We start from the raw sequence: 13,364 nt of genomic DNA on the forward strand, positions 1-13,364 counted from the left end.
CTGCGCGGAAGTAGCCTGAATAATACACGCAAAAGCAGAAACCAATTAGCACTAATTGGTTCGGAATTGGTTGAGTTCAGTTTATAGGGTTCTGTCACCCGTTAATAATTAGGGGGTATTATTAACGATGCGCCCTTAACGGTGCGCACACTCCCAGACACCCACTGGGGGTAGCTGTTCCGGTCGCAAAGGAGATGCCCTCGACTTGCGTGGCAAGCTCAGCCGGGATTCAACTACCTTGTAGTGACAGAAGGGGGTGGTCGTTTGGTGCCCAGCGGTCGCCGGTTCAAACCAGAGTAAGGATCGGAGTCAGAAGTAACAAACAAAACACAATTTATGCACAGCAAGAGACGATACAAATGGATACACAAGATCACTTGAAATACAACAGACGAGAGGTTCACAGAATACAAACGCCAAGCATGCAACTACAGAATGATTCAATAACACAGAGGCTTTCCAACAGATCAAACACGAGAGAGTAACATAAACAAACACCAAATTGTACACCGGGCACTGTTGCAGTCCGACGCCTCAAGAGTCACGATGTGGCCGCCATACGAGACGAGCGCCGCTCCCTTGAAAGTCCGTGGGCTTGCCAGCAGCGGGTGATCCCCGGGAGTCCAGCCGAAGTACAGGCGAGCACGTCGCAAAACACTCACGAACTGACTGACTGACTGACTGACTCATCATGCGGCGCGGTCTCTTTAAATAGGGCGCGCCGCGTCTGTTTGTTAGCACGCGTCAAAGCTAGCGCGCACACACACTTAGCTTTGCTGGTTATAGCGCTCTCTCTTCCTCCCGTCGAGCCGCGCGTCGCCATTGGCCAGGTCCCATAGAAGATGCTGGAATTTTCCGGCTGATTCCAGTCCGATCAACCACCGTCCTCCCCGGGCAATGGGAAAGAGGGTGACGGCAACGCGTACAAAGCTACGCGCTCTCCCGCGCGGGGAAGGGGGCTTTTTCTCTCCATGCCTTCCACGCGACGCCGTGCGGGCCTCGCGCCGTACCGGCTTGATGAAAATGGGCGCCGATTTCGTGACAGGTTCAACGTATCAAAGCGACTCATGTGGAGGTTTCCGGATAATTACAAACACCTGGGGCTCCAAAATTCGCTCTCGCCCTACCATCTGATCTGCTGACCGTCCTGGTTAGCTCAGTCGGTAGAGCGACTGCCCCGGAAAGGCGGTGGTGCCGGGTTCGATTCCCGGATCAGGACGAATTTTTCTTTAACTACGAAGTTTCTGAGAAAGGTGTGTAGCTTTCCTTTGTAGCCGTATGGCTGCGCTTGGGTGGATGCAATGAGTAATTACTCCCTTATTACAAATTCTACTCCACCTTGGGGGATTCCCCTAAATATTTGACCAACTTCTACAGACATCGCAAGGTAAACGGGCTTTACGTTTCACCTACACCAAAAGGCAGCGGCAGAGGCCAGTATCAAAAAGGCATCCTTAGGATCAGGAGACGAGCGCCCTAACCATGCAGTGAGCCACCTTGATGGGACGCTAACATATCTTAAACAAATTAGAGCTAGCAGAAAACATTTTCTGAAACCGTTCCAAAAGACACGTCTTGCAAATTAAAATATTTGCGGCAAGCACACACAACAAAAGGTTAATAACTAAGCAGCGAACTCTGATAAAATATTTAACCACCTTAAGTTTCTCTTTTCATTGGACCTCACTGAGTGAGAACTGACCAAGGTTGCGGTGACATGTCCGATCGAGATCCTCCAGGCCAGTGCCGCAGATGTTCAAGAATTTCGCTGTTTTAGGAAGCAAGGAAGCCTGCCTTGTGCAGCACTCCTACTACAAATCAATCCACCGGGCTTTCCGTATTTCGGTCATTTCCCGCGTGTGCAAAAACAGGAGAAGTTTTGAACGTAGGATTTTCATGACAGCGCAATTCAGCGCAGTTTAACTACTTCAATTTTTCACTTAACCATTTACAAACCTCCAGCGCTCTACCAAACTTAACTTCATCCACAAAGGGAGCGGTGCCTCCACGGTGAAGGGCTTTTGATTTCTCTCTGGAAGCTGACTGCTACTAATAGTTGGAGGAAAAATGAGTCCTCTTTTCCATGACACTGCCCAGATGGCAGCCGGCGGACTTATCATTATGCCAGTAGCTTTCTCGCGACACCGCAATGACAAAAAAGGGCTTCTCACGGCAAGCTTCCATATTATCGTTTTAATTAATAGAACGCGAACCGACTACAGCAGGCTGTTGCACGATAGATTCCTGGTACATAAAAGTTAGGTGTTTTTTTTGCTACTATTTTTTAGCAAACCGCAACGTGTCCTCTTGTGTCCTATAGCTTTGCTAACCAGGTAGACTTTCGGCTAAAGATTGAACCCCGTCGTAGCTTGATGTTCTAGCGCGAAAGCTAACCTATCGACATTTTGTTGATATAAAAAAAAAATACAAGGCTTCAAGGCGGGCTGAGTGGAGAAACGGTCCGCGGACCAGCTCCTGTACTTGTGAACTTGTTTAAACCTTTCAGGGCCATGAAAAGACTCGAGAATCTGAAAGGTCTCGGAGGATACTTTTTACAATACCTTGCGGCAATATATACCGGAATGTGGCTATAAAAGTTCGCTTTCGCAAATATGAATATTTTTTACTTAGGCACTAAAAATAAAAATATTCTTTTAGTTGGAAATTTCGCCAAAGACATGTTACAAAATGTCGAAAAGGGTTAAATATAAATTCAAAAAACGGCAGTAAATGTCACATTATATAAATCCTGGTACAACATTTTTTTTTTTTTTGTCTTGAAAGTATGGCTTGCTTATGTACCAAATTCGTTTTTCGGTGCCAACATTTTGATGACAAGAGAATAATATAGGTGACTCTGAGGGGTCCTCAAAATATTTTTATTAAATGAAACAATTCCACAATTCTGTTATGATGTATTGAAATGGAGCTACTCAAACGGTGTGTGATACATACAGCAAAGTTTCTGCTTCAATTTGTACATGACACGAAAAAAAAATCTGTCTCTGCGACCTTGCTGCAAAAACATCCAAAGAATGATGAATATCAAGATAAAACACCGATAAAATATTTAGCAATACAAAAGTATATTACACTGTTTCTTTTAGTGTGAATTCAGCGCGCCTATATGCAGATGTTTTCTTTTTATATAGTGCTGTTTGGAAGCTGTGCTCAACATTCAGTCCCCACAGCGGTTTTTTGCAAGTCTGACGCACCCATTATCCCAACAGCACTAACAAAATGCAGTGAAGCCAGATTACCGAAGAAATAATAGTAGGTTATATGGTGAAATCCATTGTGAAGGCGCGCCATTTCTAATAAGAAGATTGTTAAATTGTTCAAAATGAATGTTTTCAACTCACGTTTTCTCTTCTCATGTTTTTTTTTTATTTTTTTTTGCTTTTTCGAATGCGGTTGATGGCTGGCATGTCTTGCGGCACATTTCGCGGACGATTCAAGAGTGTGATCTAGTTTCCAATGAAGATTGAAAACATTGTTTTGGGAACAGTTCCTTAAAACCTAGGTCCTCGTACCTCGTTCTATGTGTCTGAAAGAGCTTCCCCTTTTGCTGCTCTCTGGAGAAGCCGCCTGACTGTTGGAGATTTTTTCTTGTTGCTGAAACCCTAGAACAGATTTTTGAAGTTCTACAGAGAAATAAACAACCAGAACAGAGAGTAAGCTCCTGCAACTGCTCAAGAGCGAGTTGAAATTGAAAGTGCGCTTTTCTTGGGCCACTAGATGTAGTTCCAGGCTGACATTTGACTGAATGATTTTCTAAGCTTAAGTCAGAGCCCGTGAAGTTGAAGTCAGAGCTTTGAGACCTCCGCTACAACTTTCATGAAAAACAAATCCACCGCGGAAACAGCGGAATCATGCCGGTGGCGGCAAATTTTAAGTGCGTCCTGACACGACCTCGGCGCAAATATTTACTGACATGTGAGAGAGCCCCGTACCGATTATATTTCTTTCACATCGCTGCTTGCCGAAGGAAAAGAGAACCACGGAAGCCGAAATTATAGTTGTCTTACTACCTGCCTAGACAGGACTACGTGTTTCAACTCGTGGAAATTTGAGTTCGCCAGCGCCTCGAAGACCGTCATTCATGTGTAAGCGGCGGCCTCTGGGGCGGTCCTGAAATAATTACCTCATTATTAACTATAGCCGAATTAACTTGAGCAAAAACATAACGCGGGCCTTTAATTATCATTAAGCGATGATAATGCTTCCTCATTAGGTGTTCTGAATGAAAAAAAAAGCAATTATAAAACTGCTTTTTTTATTTACTGTTACCCTTAGCCATTAAGTCATGAAGCTCCATAGCAACATCGCGCGTCCGGATTCCCGCGCCGCAGACAGTTTGTTTACCGTTCGCATGATGCGAAAACACACACAAAAGCACGTACGTACATAACGCTTGCATGGGGCAGCATCAGCACTTCATGCCAAAAGGAGTCTGTAGGACTATGGTATCCAAACGGATGATGCCAGCTTCTTGGGAACGCTATTCCGCAGGCGTTTTATCGTAAGCGATTCTGCCTCAGACTAGATAAATTATTCCTCAAAAGATTGTAAAAAGGAGCGCAGTCAACGTGGAATATGTACGTCATGTTTGAAGTCTTCATCTCTGGCAATAATCTGGACCTTAAGTAACACTGTCTGAAGGAAGCTACGAGATGACAGTGCGAGGTATTTTGACAAATGCGAGACGAGGATAGTGTACCAAGTTCGTTCATGGAGCAATAAAATACATCGCATAAATTATTGATTCACCCATGCGTTTAGTGCCTTGAAAGGGACAGAAGGTATTCAAAAGTCTCCGTGCTTTTTAACCCTGCCTTGCATTACAGAGAATGCAAAGAGTATTCCTGCATTTAGAAAGGACTGAGGAGATCTTTCTCAACAGAAACCAGATATATAAAGACCTGGTAGCGTACTTATTCACCACAGATTACGCATACTTATTGACCACGCATGAGTTACAAAATATTTTTGGCCTCTAAGAAAACCAGCTGCAGTCAAAACTCGATTTAACAAAACTTCCGATTTAACAAAGATAACCCGATTCCTCTTCATACACCTATACCGTCCAATGCTTTTACTAACCCGAAATAGCGAAATCAATTTCGTGATATGTCCTGATGGAAAAAAAAATAATTTTATGTCTGATGTGTAGAACATGCTGAGTTCCCAATTCAAAGTCTCCTTCCTGACACTATTAGAAAATAAATTCAAAAATAAAGCGGAATGAGAAAATGCCTGCACCTGCGGAGCATTAACAGGCTTAAGCCAATCAAAATAAAATGAATTGGGCCCAGTCGGCCACAAGTTTAATTTGGTAGAAAAAGCCAATTGAAAAAATAAAATTGGGTGCGCTAACGCGTCTATGTCCTGAGGGTTCAACGAGCAGAGGGTGGGCAGTCCTCGCCGAGCTGGTTTAATTTACGATTTTTTTTTAAATAGAAGTGTCCGAAGAATTTACACACACGCAAGAAAGAAAGGAAAAGAAAAAATTAAAGAATAAAAATAATAAAATAATTAAGAAAAATAAATAAATAATTAAAGATAAATTAAGTTTTATTGATAACATGATAATGTAAAATTAAAGAAAATAAATAAATAAAAAAACACAAAAAGGATCGAAATAAACGTAGAAGATCTATGCAGATGCAGGTATAGGCTGGGTTTGTGAACTCAATCTGTAATAAAGAAAAAAGGCGAAAAGGCAGAGCGAGACGTACAAGACATAATGCAATCGAAGTTATATGTACATATTATTTTGGAGAAAAAGGAAATAATAATAATAGCATTTATATATATACATTAGATGTTCTGCACAAAATATGTACAATATTTAGATTAGAGAAAAGCAGTGATAAAGTATAAATAAATAATATTAAAGAGAATACTTATAACAGCAGTAATGAAATTGATACTTATATTTAAAATATTAGTAAAAAGAAAAATTAGAAAATAGGAAAATTGAAATATAATTATAAATAAATAAATAAATAAAATAGGTGAAATGGGAAAAGTTAAAACGGAAATAAAAATCAATAATCTGATATGGTATCATGCTGCATTTCTCTATTCCGGAGAGGGCTGACATGAATGTCTGCCTCATATGGCCTGAATGACCCTCCCCAGAAAAGGAAAAACTGCAGCTACATTTTACGTGTTTGTGTTCGTGTGTAGTCAGGTAGGTTAGAACTAACCACTGATTCTATGCGCATTAATAGCGCGCAACATCTTTTGTCGTCAAGCCAACGTCTCCAGTTGGCCGTTGGTTGGTCATTCGGCAGAATTTTAGGTAGTCGAGACACCAAATGGGATGTGATGGAACATGATGTAAAGTAAAAAAACACATCTTCCTCGGCGTAACCACATGGACAGGCCGACGAGGTAGTGAGTCCAAAGCGGTTAAAGTACTTCGGGAGGCGACCGTATCCCGTTAGTAATGTAACCAACGGCTTCGCCGGAGGGAAATTTTGAGGTATGTTAAATACGTTTGGTATCCAATTATAAAGTATTCTCATTGTTGTCCCGCCAACAGGCCTGCCATTTCGCTCTTACTGATTTTTTCAATGTCGTACGTACGGAATTTTTTGGATTTAGCAGAATATCGAATTCGAATTGATTTATATGCTTTGGATGCAATTATGTCAGCTATTTCATTCCCTACGACGTCCGAATGAGCTCGGACATGAAATAGATTTACTGTGCGAATAGAGGCGACCGTTTTTAGAAGTTGTTGGATAGCATCAATTTGTGGGTCTAATGTGGAATAATTTTAAAGGGCATTGAGGAGTGAAAGAGAGTCCGTGTAGATGTGGACAGGTGTTCGTCCATTCTGATGCTTCACCTACCTCAATGCCTCTTCAAATGCTGTTTTTTCGGCGCAATACGCGCTGTTTGCCAATTCGACCCTAAACCGGCCTACTGACAAAATTCGGCCGGTTTGTGTAATTGCTACGAATGCAGCACCTGCAGCCGTGGAAGTATATGAACAATCCGTGAAGGCATGGAGCGCCGGCAGCGACGCCTTCGCCGCTGCCGCAACCAAGTCCAAACGGACGTGTCCAAAAGAAACTACTTCCGACGGATGTTGAAGGGCCTCATTAAAAGGGGACACTATCTCCGAGGCAAGATATGAATTTTGGCCGAATGTCATATCCAATCGCAATACGAATAATCTAAACTCCGCGCTTAACCTATCAAGGTCAAACTGCAACGGAGCCGCATGCATTAAAATTTTAAGTGCCCTCGTGCTTGTTGTGGAGTAAGCTCCAGCCAACGACATTAGCGGAGCCCGCTGCACAGTTGTCAATCTTGCACGGAGTCCCGAGTGGGGACACTCAGTCCACCACACAGGGGAGGCATAAGTTAGAATTGGCAGAATGACCTGATGGTATAACCTTCTGAGCTGTTCCGGTGCAAGCGTGCCACTCATGCGCAAAAGGGTTCCAAGACGCACAGCAAGCATCTCAGCACGCTCCTTGAGATATTCGCCATGAGCTATGAACGACAGAGTGCGGTCTATGAAGACTCTGAGCACCCGGACAGACGGTCTGAACTTAAGACAGACGCCATCCAGGCGACCGGTTGGTGGTGTGCGCCCCATGCCTCTTCTCGGAGGCGAGAACAGGACGCACACCATCTTCTGAGCGCAGATGGTTACCCTGGACGTCGCCGCCCATGCCGTCACTCGTCTGAGTGCATCCTCTGCCAACGTCTGTAGAACCCTTCTGCCCGAGCCAGGCACAAGAACGACAACGTCGTCTGCATAGGCCTAGAGCGACACGCCCTCTGGTATCGGCAGCTCTAGCAAGCCACGCACCACTATATTCCAGAGGATCGGTGACAGTGGAGAGCCCTGTGGGCTGCCCAAGGTGGGACGCGCAACCGCTGCTTACGCCCTGGAGCGGTACACCACCTCGCGGTCTGATAGAAACGTCCGCAGCAGTGCACAGAGGTTTCTCGGACATCCCCATTGCCCGAGCGATGCAAGGACTAGGGCATGCCAGACACTGTCAAAAGCTCCCCGGAAGTCTATTGATATTAGTAGTGCGTGCAGCCCTTCTGCTCTTATATCTCTAATTTTGGTTGTCAATGTGTGGAGAGCATGAACTGCTCCTCTCTGTTTCGTGAATCCAAATTTATTGATGTGAAGAAGATTCTGTCTTGCCAAGAAGTGATACAGTCGCCCGTACAAGAGACGCTCCAACACTTTGCCCAGTGTAGAATTCATTACTATGGGTCGATATGAAGATGTAATCTCTGACGGTCTGCCTGGCTTGGGGAGAAAAAATGATTCTTCCTTTCCTCCATACCAAGGGGAAATGTCCCAAATGTAAGGCGGAAGAAAATATGAAGATTAAAAAGTTTGGCTTTAATTTCCATAATTCTTGAACTATTCTAGGTGTAATTCCATCCAGTCCCGAAGCTGTTCCCCGTTTCACCCTGGAGACAGCAAGGTGGACCTCACCGTAGGTGAAGGGAACATCCTCGGGACCTCCCAAATTGCGATTCATCGCCTGAGCTCGAATCTCCGATTGTAATGGGGTGTCAATCTAACTATTGTCTGAAGCTACCTGGTTGTCTAATAACAACTGGGCCGTTTCTAATGTGGATTTTGGTAATGTGCCATCATCCCTCTGCAATGGAGGGAGAATGACCGGCGCCTGTAATTTTGAAAATGCAATTTGGAATGTGTAACCAAATATGGTCGATTCTAAGGAATATTTTGCAATACTCCTCATTTCGGAGTTTCGAGCTCTTGTGATGTTGTTTCTGTATATTCGTAAAGCCTCGTAATAATATTTGCCGAATTGTTGCCGCAATAAGTAATCTTTTGTTCTTTTATGTCGCCTGCGGAGTGCCCTAACCTTAGATTTTTCAATGGCCAATTCGTCTGTCCACCAATTATTAGAATTTGCAACTTTCGAATTTGGACGGAGCGGCCGGGAAACTACACTCTTTCGCCTTAGACGTTCAAAGATTGTATAAAATTTCGCTACAACCAATTCTAATGCCTCCGCCGAACCTAGCTGCGCACCAACTACAACATCGAAAAATCGTAATTTTGATATGGAGTTTAATATTCTTGTTGTTCCTAGATGTGTTAGTCTGGGCTGTGTGTTTCGGGTCGTGTTTGCAAATTGTACTGTTATATATTTATGCTTGAAAGTGTGATGGTGTCAGATACGTGCCATGATGGTCCCAAAAGCATCAATTGTGATGATGCCATGGTAACGTCGATCCAACTTTCTGTGTACGGGTTTGTGTAGGTAGGAGGAGATGCAGTGTCATTGCAAGAGTTCCCTACCGCGTGTGTCGGACTGATGTGGTGCCCACACGACATGTTTTGCATTAAAGTCCCCCCCGCCCCCCCCCCCCCCCCCCAATTACGGCCTGCATGTCCTGCGTGAGTGTTAATACATGTGTTATGTCATGTAATGTAGTAGACATGGGAAAATGCGGTGGTGCGTAGGCGCTGACTAATAAAAATGATGCGGTAGTAGATGAGCACACAACAGCTACCACTCTTGTGGTTATTAAAACGGGAAACATATCGTATCGCGTGTTCGTTGCGATTATGGCACAGCGTGGCTTAGATGTATGTGCAAAGACTATTCAATTTGGAGGAATTCCTATGATTTTATCACCAAATGTGTAAGGGTCTGATACTAATGCAAAATCATTAATTTGTAATACTTTCTGCTAATACTGGGGTCACATTCTTACAGTGAACTAAATTTACCTGTATAAATGAAAATGATATGTTAGTTCATTTTAACTTATTGACACAAAATACCGTTCTGATAATTTGTAAAAATGCTGTGACCCCTTGTATTGAAAATTTGAAAATTCCTCCAAAAGTATAGTAGGACCATATATAGTGGCCACAAAGGAAAAAAAGTTGAGATAGAAAATGAAAAGTTAAAAAAAAAAAAAACATACGAGAAAAAGAAAAAAAAAACAAAGAAAAGAAAGAAAGAAAACAAAAGATACCACTGCATTTGGTTTATGTGTGTTTTGCATAGCAAACAAGCCTGTGCAGTATCACCCGACAGGGCTGGAAGAAGTCCCCAACAAGCGATTTTATTTCTCCCATGCAACGCCCTTTCCCAACGTCCCTAGCTAATGATTCATAAATAAATGGAGCCGTCAAATGTGACGCGCCTGAATCTAATTTAAAAATAAATGAAATGTCAAAACTCCTGCCCGTGGGAACATCCACAGCCACATCGAAGATATGGAAAACCCCATTATTAGTGGCACTTGACAGCCACACTATGCCTTCAGAATTAGATCTGTGTTGAATGAAAAAAGGAACACACAACTGTAGAGTGGCATAAAGGCCCGATGGGGAAAAAGAGGAGAGCCAATCCTCAAGGGAAAATGTTTTTACTGGCGAGAAAAAGAATCTAAAAGCACCAGTTGACATTACCTTACTAAAAGTTGCAGTAAGGTTTCTAATGCAACATCGAAGAAGTGTTGAAAAGAATAGTAAGAAAAGCATGGTGCTCCTAAGATATGCTTTGGCAGAAGAAAATTGATTAAGGAAGGTTTTCGACGAGCTTCCACAGGTAAGTGCAGAGAACTCGTCGGTTAGAAGAGAAAAAGAAAAGGAAGCGGCTCCCCCGTTTCCCCCCCACTTAGACCCCAGATTATGTGTGGCCATAATCCGTCCTGGATCTTAAGCGCGCAAGACGTGCGGCCAGGATCGGGCATTCTGGGGCTCTGTGCGGTTGCCCCTCCCGTCCGGCCCTGCGGCACACGCCTCAGCGGATTCATTTGCGCGCACGGTGCAGTCTGCAACTGGTCAAATATTTAGGGGAATCCTCCAAGGTGGAGTAGATTTGTAATAAGGGAGTAATTACTCATTGCATCCAACCAAGCGCAGCCAACAGCTACAAAGGAAAGCTATACAGCTTTCTCAGAAACTTCGTAGTTAAAGAAAAACTCGTCCTGATCCGGGAATCGAACTCGGCACCACCGCCTTTCCGGGCAGTCGCTCTACCGACTGAGCTAACCAGGACGGTCAGCAGATCAGACGGTAGGGCGAGAGCGAATTGATCTATAACTCGAAGTGGGAATGGTGTTCGTCAAATATTTAGGGGAATCCCCCAAGGTGTAGTAGATTTGCGACTTTCGAAGAATTTGCGACTTTCGAGGAATCCCCCATACTACATCGTTCGCAGGATGTCCGCGCGGCCTCGGGCATCAGATGCCAGCGCCTGGTAGTGGGCGCAGCAGTCTATGACTTTCCCGAACAGGTTCATCAGGAAAATTCGTGCCTGAATGCAATTTTATGTTCAGGCGCGTTTAAGTAGTTCACCAAGGTCTCAGGGTGTTTCGTCACCTCGGCGAACGGCATCATTGCCGTGAAGCCAAGGTTTAGGATATCGTGTGGGGCCAAGCCCACTGCAGGAATATCAAGTGAAGCCTGGGGATCCTCGCCGGAAACGGGAACCTCGAGGCCGGGGCCGACCGCAGCCGAAGTGCCGGCCTGCAAATTCTGCGGAATATCGGCAGATGTAACGAGTGGCGCTGCAGTAATAGATGACATAGGTGGCGCCTGCGTGGCCTGAAGCACAGTAGCTTCACCGTGGTCCGAGACCGGGTACCTGGTCGACGGTGTTCGGTAGGCAATGGATGGCTCCGCTACCAACGTGTCGTCCGGGGATTCGCGTCGCGGTGTCTCCGCACGCGAAGTCGGTCCCGAGGACGAGCCCGCAGGGGGCGAGGTGGAGCCCTCCACGCCCGCGGCCGCGGGGGACCTCCTACCCGGTCACCACAGGGCGCGGCCGGTGCTAGGCCTCGCTAGTGTTACGCGAGGCTCACAGAGTAAAAGTCCGTGGACCGCGAGAAGCGGCCGAAAAACGGGGAGCGACCCGCAGAGGCCGCCCCTGACGAGCGGTCACGTCCGCGGTTCCGATAAGGAAAAGACCACCTGGTGGAACAGGACACGCCAGTAGCCCGCTGCAGGGCTGGCACAACCGTGGGGATGATGTTGCTGTACCACCGGCAAAGTCCGCAGGCTGTAAAAGCGGCCTAAAACCGCTAGCTGACCTAGCGGTCTGCCCGCGGGGGCCTCTGGAACTCCTGGAGCTGAAAACGGGAGGCTCCGAGGCCGCCCAGAAATGCCCCAAAGGCCGGCGTTGGGCCCAGGAAATCTTGGCGAAGAAGAAATAGTGCGAGGCACGGGAGCGCAGCGCAAGCACGTCTGTTTGCTTCGAGCGCCAGCAGCCTCGAATGCTGTGTAGAATATGACTAACCATTGTGAGCCAACAGTAACAACAGTTCACGGAGAACCTTCATCCCGCTTTTACCAAACTGCGGCGAGCAAAACGAGATTTACAATTTTGAATTGAATTCACCAGATGGCGGCAGAAGTGGTGCATGCCTTTCATTTGCTGGAACACACGACGAGACGAAAGACGTGCTGGATGAATGTACACCGAACATGAAAGGAATCCGTGCAGTCGTGGCTTACAAAGCACACGCAAGCAAAGACTATCGACTCCTTTGCTGGGAAATAAATATGTAGTCGCCTGGGGCTCTTGCTGATAAGATAACGGTTTTTGCTGTTTCTTTTCATACGCGCTAGTGGTGTCTGTTATATCGGCGGGCTGTAATTTCATTTTCAGGCCAATCATGTTTTACCAATATCAAGCCGATGTAGCGTTTTAGATGCCGTTGCTTCATATAATTGAAACTATCCAATTAAATGACCGAGAAATGCCTAACTCAATTTAACGAAGCTTCAGATGTCACGAAATATTTCATGGTTAGCCTCCACTGTGTTAAATCGAGATTTAACTGTAGTTGTCTTCTGAAATCGCTTAGGTTTGAGGAGATAGCGCGGAGGTTTGGTATCGCGTGAGTTCAAATGGATATGCCTTTGCATGTGCGCACAGGGGTTCGAAAGATTGGTATGGTATGTGAGGCTTTAAGTCCCGAACTTACTTAGGCTAAAGGAGACGCCTTAGTGGAGGGCTACTGAAATCTCTACCACTTGGTGTTGTTCAAAGTGCACTGACATCGCACAGTACACGGGGGCCTGGCTTTTCGCCTCCATCGGAAAGCGGCCGCCGAGACCGGGACGCGATCCCACATTCTTGGGCACAGAAGACGAGTGCCATACCTACAAATTTTGTTTCTCTGGAAGTAGAAGCGGCAACTAACGGTCGAATAAGAAACAATAACTTCGAGATTATATTGTTAAGTGACAAGAAGCGTGCAGAAAGGTTCAGAGAACAAACTCGAGATATTGGCAATCAAGTCGAGATCAAAAATTAAAAATGGGCCCGGGTAGGGCATGCAATGCGAAGGAAGGATAACAGATGGTCGTTAATGGTGAC

The 13,364-nt window shown here is 45.2% G+C and overlaps 1 non-coding gene across 1 annotated transcript; it reads left to right on the forward strand.

Moving 5' to 3' along the window:
* Positions 1-1,145: 1,145 nt before the first annotated feature.
* Positions 1,146-1,219, forward strand: TRNAS-GGA (transfer RNA serine (anticodon GGA)). The gene has a single exon. It is a non-coding gene; the product is annotated as a tRNA-Ser (tRNA).
* Positions 1,220-13,364: the final 12,145 nt, after the last annotated feature.

Source organism: Amblyomma maculatum, chromosome 7 (genome assembly GCF_055883805.1).
Source record: "Amblyomma maculatum isolate TAMU_Amacu chromosome 7, ASM5588380v1, whole genome shotgun sequence".
Classification (NCBI taxonomy): Eukaryota; Metazoa; Arthropoda; class Arachnida; order Ixodida; family Ixodidae; genus Amblyomma; species Amblyomma maculatum.